This window comes from Vicugna pacos, chromosome 32, assembly GCF_048564905.1.
Source record: "Vicugna pacos chromosome 32, VicPac4, whole genome shotgun sequence".
NCBI lineage: Eukaryota > Metazoa > Chordata > Mammalia > Artiodactyla > Camelidae > Vicugna > Vicugna pacos.
The window spans coordinates 19,008,440-19,019,844 of NC_133018.1; positions in this window are offsets into that span (position 1 = coordinate 19,008,440).

An 11,405-nucleotide genomic window follows, 5' to 3' on the forward strand; every position below is an offset into this window, starting at 1 on the left:
TGGCCTTCTTCCTGCCCCCTCGAGTGGCACCTGGACGCTTCGCCTAACGTGGCCTGATACAGAGCTTCCCCACAGCTGGGAGGTTGGGGCGGGGGCGTTGAGTGCTCTGCGCTCCTGAGAGCCCCAGCTTGTGGCTTCTTATCAACAAAACACCCAAGCAGTTGTGTGCGGCCGTTAGGAAGAGCATCACTGGCCATGCTTAACCCCGGGGGCAACTGCCAGAGAGGATGCAAAAAAGCGCCCCCGGCACCCTGTGTGCGCTGCACCTGGACCAGAAACCACAGGGCCAGCCTCTCCGGGGCACAACGTGCCAGGCCTGAGCACCTGCCCCTCCCACACGCACACGCACTGCACAAACCACGGCTGCCTCAGATTCCGCTGGGCTTCAACACCACAGTAGGTAGAAATGGGCCGGTTCCGGCTCTGGGGGTGTTTTGGGGACGTGATGTTGCGACCTTGTAAACAGAGAATCATCGTCTTGTAAACAGATGAAAGTTATGGTCTGATTTTACGAGTTTTGACATCTGTTATGAGGTCTCATTCTGATGAATGTGGCAAAGGTTATTCTCCACGCACACTCAGTCCAACATGCCCGCCCACCTGAACCAGCTCTTCCCGAGAAACCAGCATTGGAGAGAAATGTTTCTGATCCCTGGAAAGGTCCTCCCTCCTCGGGAGCTGAGGTCCACGTGAGAAGCAGAACAGCCCCAGGCACAGAGCCCCCCTGCGCGGCGTCCTCCGTGAGTCAGGAGCAACCTGCCCTGGCCGGGCAGTGTCGCCGCGGCCGCGGGACGGACGGTGGGGGAGTTTCCGCAGGCCCCCGCTCATCAGGTTGTGTTGCCAGGGCTTTGCAACCTGGTTTACATTTTGTTCTTTTTTAAAAACACGAAAAGAAGAACAAGCTTTATGAATCAACTTTGCAGCTGCTAAGGGCTTAGGAGACGCGATTACCAAGCCAGTTAGAAAGTTCCTGGGGACCTTTTAGGGAATAGAAAATTCTCAAACGACTTGTTCTCTTCAAAAAGTAACTCGGAATTAGATGCAGTCTGGACACCAACCAGGGGCTTCTCTCATTAAGTCCGGCTCTCTCTATTTGGTTCTTATCGACATTTTTTGGAGTAATTGTCTGGAGCAGAACCTGCCAGTGACCAGTTGGCCCTGCTGCGGCTGGGCCAGTGCGCAGGAGCCGCTGTTGGGCCCAGGCTGAGCTGCTCCCTCTGTGCTGAGCTGGCTTCCTGCGGCCCTCTAAGTCAGTATGGGGAGGGGGAGGCCCTGGTTATGGCCGTTCATCCAGGAAGGCCCAAAATAGCAAGGGACAACAGGATCTGTGTCAACAGCATCCCCGGCCTGCTCCCAGCCCAGCCTGGCCAGGGGGCCCTTCTCACCCTGCCTGCAGATGCTCCTCCTGTTGGGGTGTCTCTCGGCTTCTCTGACCAGGGCGGAGAGCGGCCCCTGTGCACCTGTCAGCCCCAGGAGGGCATCTTCACCTCCCGCTCAGGGCAGGTGCGCCTGCTGGCCACACGAGTGGTGGAGAGGAAGGGCCCCAGCGCCCCGGTCCAGGGGAGGAGGCTGAGGGCGGCCTTCCTGCCAAGTGAGCAGAGAGCTCAGACTCTCCCAGCAGTGTGGGTGGCGGAGCAGCGACACCAGAAAAGGAGGAAGGAGGGACAGAAGACAGTACCCATTGGGCTTGTACATCAAGATGCAGGGACACAACACTGACCACCAAAAAGCACAGAGTGATGTTCTTTTGAAAAAAGAGTGTATTTCATGTGGGGGCTCTGGCTACCGACCTCTGCATCCTGGCCTGTTGCTTCTAGAGTTCAGGAGCACGAGGAATAGCAGTGGTCATCCAGGAGCCACTAAGAGCCCCCCCAACCCCCACTCTCTCCTCCAGACCCCCAGGCCCCTCCTGCCTGAGGTGAGCATCTTGTTTGCACAGCAGGGCCTTGGAAGCCCATGGGCTGTGCTGGGCTGGACTGGGCTCAGGATTCTGCCGCTGCACTGAGTGGCTCCCTGTGTGCCCTTGGGTCTGGCTAATCTCTTAAACCTCAGTTTCCTCCTGGAACAGCTCCTGGGGTGGTGACGAGGATTAAAAGAGACAGTGCAAATAAAGCGTTCCTGGCATAAGGTAGGGCTCAAAATAGGAAAGCAGCTACTCCTACTGCAGGCAGGAACCGTGCCTGAGGCTCGGGGAGACGTCTGATGAGATTGAACCTCTCCCAACTCCAGGGTTTTCGTGTCAGTTAACACTTGCTCAGTTGGGGTCTCGGCTGGATTTGACAAAGGGCCCTCAATAAATATTTGTGGGATGATTGAATGAATGAACTTGAAGCTTCGGTGCTCTTTTAATAGCTGACTTTGCTTTTGAATCAAAGTGAATCCGGTCCTCACGGGCCGTCTACAGCAGGGTCAGCAGACTCTCTCTGGAAAGGGCCAGAGAAGAAACAGTGGAGCCCCGTGGGCTGAGTGGGCTGTAGGGATGCCCCACCCTGGCCGTGGGAGCGCAAATGCACCTGCACACTCTGGTCCAGGAGAAAATGAGCGTGGCCCCATTTCCAATCAAACTTTATTTATGGATACTGAAATTAATTTGGATTTCACAACAATTTCCACATATCATGAGATGATCTTCTGATTTTTTTTTTCCAACCATTTAAAAACATGAAAGCCATTCTTAACTTGTGGGCCGCACAGAGACGGCAGCCCGGATGCATCCTACCCACTGCAGGTTGCTCCACCTCTTAGGCCAGGATGACCCTTTCCAACAGAGTTTTACAAATGCAAGGAAAGTGTACAAACCACGTGACTAGTACTCTTCAAAAATGCCCGGGTCATGACAAAGGAGAGAAGACTGAGGAACCATTGCTAAGGAGGAGACTCGGGGGACGCGATGACCAAATGTGAATGAAGCCAGATCCTGGGTTACTGGAACAGAAGGAGGACATTAAGATGAACCAGTGACACCCAGAGGACGTCTGGGACTTCACTGACGTCACTGCACCACAGTCAATTTCTTGTATCTTGTTTACGTGAACGTGTACACGAGGGAAGCAGGTCTGTGGGAACTCTGCGTCCTAACTTTGCAGTTCTCCCGCAAACCTGAAATACTTCACCATTAAACCTTTATTGAAAAATGAAACCTGTACCTCTTTTCTGTCTCAGTCACCCCTGGATCGTTCCACCATCTGCCCCGTGCCTCTCAGCTCTTGAGCAAAGGCTCCTGCAGCTGGTCAGAGCCGCTGCTCCTGGGTGACCCCCCAGGCCATCTGTTGGCTGCGAAACCACCCCTCTGCCGTGCTGCCCGGCAAAAGGGTGCAACAAATGCAGGCAGAAGGGTCTTTTTTCCAAAAAAAATCTGTGTCCTCAAGCCATGGCTGCCTCAGCCTGACTGTGTTCTTGAGGGACTTGGCCGACAGAGGTTCCCCTACGGGCAGCTGCTGAAAATTGACTGTGATGGATACACACAGGGTACTGGGCATCAATAGTAAGTAGCCACCCTCCTCATGTGTCATGTAACTACCCTCTGCTGGCTTGGCTAGAAGGAACATTACACACACACACATACACCCCAAGTCAATGCAGCATTCTTCCACGGCAGTAGAATACTGACTGTAGGGCCCAGCCTTGCGAGACAGTGAGCAGCTGGGTTCTTTACCATGTTTCCTGAGCCACTCATGCCCAAGGCAAGCCTCTTGCCTCTCTCGATAACAGTGGGTATCAGTCGATGCCCAAGCGAGAGGCATCGACCCAGAAGATGACTATGCACTGTCGGCACCCCCGCCTTTCTCCATAGGTTGAAATCACCAGCCGTGAATGGGGGAGTTCAGTGCCGAGGCTGCCCCCATGAAAGGGAATGAACCATCGTGTTCAGCCACGCACCCTCATGTCCTCTCGTTTTATTGATCAGAAGTCACAAAGCACCTCAATGTAAACGTGGTATTTATTTTTGTCTATCTTGCTCTTTAAAGCAAATGGGGTTTTTCCTTTGGGAGGAGGCAAGTCAAGTTACAAAAGCCACTGCGTGCTTCTTGCCAGCACCTCAGAAAACACAGAAGTGTGTGCTGTGCCGTGCGGGTCCCCGCAGAGTGTCCATCCCGGGGGAGGGGGCAGTGGGTGGTGTTGTGGATGCCGGCTCTGATACAGACAGAGCTCATCTGGTGTAGCTCCCATCTAAGGGGCTGGCCTCCGCCCAGCTTCTCCTCTGTGTGCGTCTGATTTCTTCATAGATGGGCTTTATTCATCCATCCATCCACAAATTCAGCACTGTGTTGGGGCTGAGTGGCCAGTGGTGGGCAAGACACAGGCACCATCCTTGTCTTTGGGGAATCGCGTGTTAAACGAACACATGACTATGTTTTTGCAAACTGTGCTCAGTCGTAAAAGAAGAGCCCCGAGCCTATGAGATAGAATGTGTTTCAGTTAAGGTGATCAGGGACAGTCTCTCTGAAGATGGGGCTTTTAAGTTAAGAGCCAATCACGGAAAGAGAGGGGAGAACATTCTAAACTAAGTGGACAGTGTGCACCGAGGCCAGACACATTCCGCGAACCAAAGGTCTATATGGTCAGACCAGGGAGAGGGGTGTAGGCTCAAGGCGGGGTCCTTGGGAGTCCAGAGTGGTCCCCGGGACTCCTTCAGCACTCCCATTGCCTGCTTTTTCCCTGTGAGTCCAAAGAGGAATGTTTTCACGTGGGTAATAGGCAGGAGGCATGGAGGCTGGCCGAGTCTCTCAAGTGGACCATCTGGCCATTCTCATCTCTCCACTTTCAAGGAGTCTTGATGTGGGATAGGCTGTCACTCAGAGGATCCCAGGAAAGACCAGGGGTAAGTCACATGAGGAGCCAGCCCTGAAGTTGGCATGTTCTCGCATGTGACACTAGCCAAAGTTGGAAAAGCTCACAGTGGGTTTCAGCCCCATAAGCCTTAAGTCCTGAGTTAGCACCTCTTCATCCTTCCTAGTTTTCCAGGGATTTCAATGTTTTATTATTAATTTCTTGTTTAAAATTTTTTTCTGGGGGGGATGTAATTAGGTTTTTTATTTATTTAAGTACTTTAATGGAGATACTGGGGATTGAATCCAGGACCTTGTGCATGCTAAACACGCGCTCTACCACTGAGCTATACTCTCCCCTCAACATTTTAAAGATGTAACCACAGTTTTCTCCATGATCTTGTTACCCCTTCATGCACAATCACGCTTAACTACACACCCCTGAGTCGCTGGTAGTATCTCGAAGGCAGCCCGGCACACAGTGAAGCTTCAACAGATGCTCACCCCTTAGTCATTCCTCAGTGTCCTGTGGGTCACCTCTGCCTTTTCACTGGTCTAGGAGTGATGACAGAAGGGCAGTAACTTGTGCCAGACCCTCTGACTCCCTGGGTGTGCCTGGCATCATGCTCAGCCCTAAGATACAATGTGGCAGGAAGCATGGTTCTTGCCCTTTTGAAGGTTGTAGTGAGGAAAACAGACATGTCAACGGTATGACATAGGGGCATTCAGAGCAGATGGGGCAGAAAGGAGGAGGAGTTAAGAGAAAGTGGAGGAGAAATTACATACATGGGGCACACTAAGCCCATCTGAGGGCTGCCCGGGGGCAATGGCAGGACAGCAATCCAGAGAAGACAGTGGTCACATTATGGAAGGCCTTGTGTGCTAAATCAAGGAGGTTAAACTTGATTAAAGGGAAAGGGGAGAGGTGGATCAAATTTTCATCTCAGAGGCATAGGACTGGGTGATGGGCTTGGCTGGGGAAAGGGACTACAGTGAGGAGACTTACAGTAGTTTGGGGAGTGGTGAAGGACTTCAATGAAAGAGAAGGCATTCAGGAAGTATAAATAAGTATAAAGAGTAAAAGGCAGCTTAAATATGGTATGAATCATAGTCTTTGGTTTGCAGCAATGGAAATTGGTTCTGGTTAGTTTCAGTGGAAAGGGACTTTGTTTGAAGACTGTCAGGTAACTCACAGACTCAGTGGAGTGACTACAGAAGCAAGCTGTGAAAGTGACCAGGAACCATCAGCAGCCAGGATGCCAGTGGCACTGCCACCACTGGTTGCTCAGTGTCTCCAGTCCTCTCAGACTCCCCAGTGGCCACTTCGGCTGTGAGTCATTTCTCCACTGTCCCTCCCTACCTGCCCTCAAAAATCAAAGTCAAAAATCAAAACCACAGTGAGATATGAGATACTCCTTCACCTCCACAAGGCTAAAATTAAAAAGACAGACAATAACAAGTGTTGGTTGAAGATGTGGAGAAATTGGAACCTTAATTACATTGCTGGCGGGAATGTAAAATGGTGCAGCTGCTTTGGAAAACAGTCTGGCAGTTCTTCAAAATGTTAAACATAGAGTTACTATATGACCCAGCAGTTCCTCTCCCAAGTATGTAACCAAGAGGAATGAAAACATTCATCTGCACAAAATCCTGTGTACTAATCATCAGAGCAACATTATTCACAATAGCCAAAAAAGTGGGAAAAAACCAACACCCATCAATGAATGCATAGATGACCAAAATGTGGTTAAATTCATATAATGGAATATTATTCAGCCATTAAAAATGAAGTATTAATACATGCTACAACATGGATGAAACTTGAAAATGTGCCAAATAAAAGAAGCCAGACACAAAAGGACATACACTGTATGATTCCTTTTATGTGAAATGTCCAGAATAAGCAAATCCATAGAAATAGGAAATAGATTCTTGGTTGTCTGGGGCTGGGGGACAGGGAAAGGAAAAAACAACAGCAAATGGGTAGAGGGTTTCTTTTTTAGGTGAAAAAATGTTCTAAAATTGATTGTGGTGGTGGTTTCACAACTCTGTGAATATGCTAAAAAAGCAGTTTAAAGGGGTGAATTTTATGGTATGTTAATTACATCTCAATAAAGCTATTATTTAAAAAAAATCAACTGGCAACCTAATTAGAAAAATAGGTAGAAGACCTGAACAGATATTTTTCAAAAGAAGACATACATCTGGCCACCAGAGGCTTGAAAAGATGCTCAACATCACTAATCATTAGGGAGATGGAAATCAAAACCACAGTGAGATATCACCTCACATCTGTCAGAATGGCCATTGCCAAAAAGACCACAACTAAGAAATGCTGGTGAGGATGTGGAGAAAAAGAAACTCTTGTGCACTGTTAACGGGAGTGTAAATTGGTGCTGCCACAGTACAGAGGTTCCTCAAAAAACTGAAAATAGAAAATAGAACCTTATGATCCAGCAATTCTACTCCTGAACATTTACCCACAGAAAACAAAAACATTAATTTGAAGAGATATATGCACACCAGTGTTCATAGCAGCATTATTTACAATAGCCAAGATATGAAAGCAACCTACGTGTCCATCAGCAGATGAATGGATAAAGAAGATATGGTGTATCTATACAATGGAATACTACCCAGCCACAAAAAAGAACGAAATTTTGCCATGTGCAACAACATGGATGGACCTGGAGGATATTATGCTTTGTGAAGTAGTCAGACAGAGAAAGACAAATAGTGTATGATATCATTTTTATGTAGAATCTAAAAAGCAAAACAAATGGATGAATATAACAAAACAGAAACAGACTCACAGATAGAGCAAACCAGTGTTTACCAGTGGGGAGATAGAACGAGGTAGGGACAAGATAGGGGTAGGGGATGAAGAGGTACAAACTACTATGTATAAAATAAATAAACTACAAGGATATATTGTACAGCACGGGGGAAATAGCCAATATTTTATAATAACTATAAACACAGTATAATCTGTAAAAATATCAGATCACTATATTGCACACCTGAAACTAATATAATAATTGTAAGTCAACGATACCCCAAAGGCTTACCCAGAACTAGGAAGGGTATTCAGATGCCAGGCAGCCAAAATGACTACATGTGCAGAAGCGAGAGAGAAGACACTAGGGCAGCCTTACTAGATTCCTGACCTCAGAGTTCACGAAGCCTGTTGGTAGATGGATTCCAACTCTGCTCCAGGTCACTGGGTCATGACCGGCGGACATTCTGCATTTAATCATTCATTGTTAGAAGAGTGTCTGCATTACAACGTCTCACCTTTGAACACGTGTCTTTTGAAGCGCTGTATATCTACTCTCTCCTTGTTTTTATGTGGCCTCAAGTGGCCCAACTTTTAGGCAAACCAATGGCTGCATGAATGGATATGCAACTTGCCAATCTATTAGTACTTGAGCTGGTGACTGTTTTTCTAGCTGTAATTATAGGCTAGAAAAAGTAGGCAGAGAGCCAAACTGGAGTATTTGGGTTATCAAAAAATTTTTTTTCAAGGACTTCCCAGTCTATCTGAAATTTATTACCAGGTCCACACTGGAGGAGAGACCTTCCCTATGGTAATTTGGGACCCTGTCGGGCTCCACCAGTGGCAGGCTAGTGAATCTTTACCAGTCCTCTGGGCAGTGGGAGCACAGAAGGGGCCTGATGTGAAGGCAGCACTCGCAGTTTCCATTGTGTCTGGACTCCCACGGTGGCTGACTCACAACTGTCAACACTGTGCCGCTGTGGAGTGGGGAGCGCGGTCCAGAGGTGCAGTCAGGACAGCGCGGCTCCGGCCAGGACTCTAACTGACTGTGTGACTACTGGCTGAGAGCATCCTTTTCTGTGAAAGGAGGCAGGTTTCAGATTCTGTAGCACATCCTTTCTGTTCCTGCCTCCGAGGAAGGGACTACATTTCATTCTGGGGTTGGAGCGTTCTCTTTAAAGTTTTGCCCCTTGGCTGGGCCTTGCTAATGACCTGCTCCCCAAACACCAAAGCACCTCTGTTTATGAAAACGGCTGCAAGTTGCTAGGCGAGGACCAGGGCTTGGCCTGCATTTTCCTCACAATCACGCATCTCCATCTCTGTTCCAGTGGCGTCCTTCCCCTCCTCACCAACCAGTGGTGAATGAGTCTTCATACTGGAGGAGGAGGAGGAAGAGGAGAAGTGAAGTAAGGGTTGAGTTTACCAGCCCAGGAAGCTGAGTAGTTTGGCTTCAATCCTCAGCAGGGGGCAGATTGATGCAGAGGCTCATACAGGTCTGGGTTTTTTTTTTCATTCATTCATTCATTCATTTATTTGAAGTACAGTCAGTTACAATGTGTCCTTTTCTGGTGTGGAGCACAATGTCACAGTCATGCATATACATGCATATATTCATCTTCATATTCTTTTCCATTAAAGGTTATTACAAGATAGTGAATATAGTTCCCTGTGCTATACAGAAGAAACTTGTTTTTCTTTTCTTAAAATCTATTTTTATATATAGTGGCTAACAAATGCTTTCTGGTATCGAGCACTTACTATGTGCCAGGCACCATTCTAAGTTCTTGACAAATACTGTTTTTAATTCTCATAACACAGTTCTGTGAGGCAGGTCTCATTTTCATCCCCATTTTACAGATGAGACACAAAGAGGTTAAGACCAAAAGCCGTATGACCAAATAACTCATTTCTGTAACCCACAATGACTCTTTCAATGCTTCTAAAATCATAACTAACATTCCAAGAGAGCTTGACTTCCAGTCCCTGGTAACTGGTTATTCTGACTAACTCGCAAGCTGAAAGCAACCAAAAATGCTAGAAAATGTATTTGAAAACATCCCCAAAGCGGCCATGTGCTGACAAGGTAGTAAAAGAGGGCCCTGAAGGATAAGCTGGCAAAGAAGCCACTTCACCCCTGTAGATGGTTGCCCAAGCCTAGCACAGTTGAACTTTAGTGTGAATGGCTTCTTGAGGCAAGAGGCCAGAAATCAAAGTCCAGTGTCCACAGTAGATGGGAGATGAGACCTTGTCCACAGTCATGTGGGACCCCCACTGGGCTTCACCAGTGGTGTGCTGGTAAATGTTTCCCAATCAGCTCTCAGTGGGGTTGGGAAAGGGTCCTGATGTGGTGTAAATGATGCCAATTTCCATAGTGTAAATGTTCTGCCACGGCTGCTTTCAAACTATCAACACGAAGCCACCAGACACAGTTGGGAATTGCAAGCCTGTCAGCCAACTGCAGAACATCACTGACCCCACCTTGGGGTACAAGAGGCAAACCAGTCTTGCTCACTTGGGCAACCTACACTGGCATCACTGGGGGGCCCAGGGACCCACCAGCCCTGAACTTGGATGTTGGTCATCCTGCACTAGCAGTGCCCTCAGGAGCCTGGCAGAAGCAAATGTAAAGCATCTCAAGAGGAAGGTAGCTTCATTCAAGGCCTCAAATTATCTCTATAAATAAAATTTAAAATACGGTGTCCAGCAAGGTCAAAGAGAACCAGGCAGATCACAAGGAAATAGGGCACCATGAGCAAGAACTACAGAAACAGACAGATACTTCAGATGCTAGAATGATCAGACACAGACGATAAAACAACTGTGCTTTGTTGAAAGAAAGAAGTATAAAAATAACTGCAGGGGACGGGAAACTATAAAAAGTGCCACACTAGATTTATAAAGAACATTTGTAGAAAGCATCACAGTTTAATCAGAGATCAAAAACACAAAAATACTTTCAGGGACCATGTGGTAACATGAATGAGTAAAGTGATGGGGTGATACATTGGTGACCTGGAGAGCTTTACCTGAGGGGCGCCGGGCTCCTCAGCTCCAGCTGATTGTTGCCATGTGGCACCAGTTTGCAGATCTTCTATTTCTAGAGAAGCTGGATATTTGGATTTCTTTTTATTGTGGTAAAATACACATAACATAAAACTGACCATTGTAAAGTGTACAATTCAGTGACTTCAAGCATATTCACGATGTTGTATAACCATCACCATTACCTACTTTCAGAACTTTTTTTATCATTCCCAAAGGAAACCCACAACCATTTGAAGTCATTCCTCATTTCCCCTCTCCCTACAGTCCCTGGCAACCACCAGTCTGGTTGCTGTCTCTATGGATTTGCCTTGCCCAGGTATCTCACACAAGTAGAATCATACAATATTTGTCCTCTTGCATCTGGCTTCTTTCATAGGATGTTTTAAAGTTCATTCATGTTGTGGTATGTACTCCATTCCTTTTTAATGGCTGAATAATATTCCACTGTGTAGATAGACACATTTGTCCATTCATCAGTCAGTAATTTGGACTTTTAAAAATATATCTTCTTATTTTGAACTCAAATGTTAGTTTTAAAAAGTTCTGTGTGGCCCTAAGCTCATATCTGCTGGCCAAGTATAGTCAGAGGGCCAATGGTATGAGACCTCTGTTTTATGACATGCTTTTATGACATGTTTTCCCATATAATCCTCCCATTAGGAAGTTGCATTTCAGGATAGTAAAAGGACATGCCTAGGAAAAGGCCTGCGGTACAGCCTTCCACTCCATATCCCCAGAAGCTTTTCTCCCCCAAACCAAAACCTCAGTGGAAACTCATCAGGGTGTTAGAATGAGTGGGAGTCAGAGATCTGGCT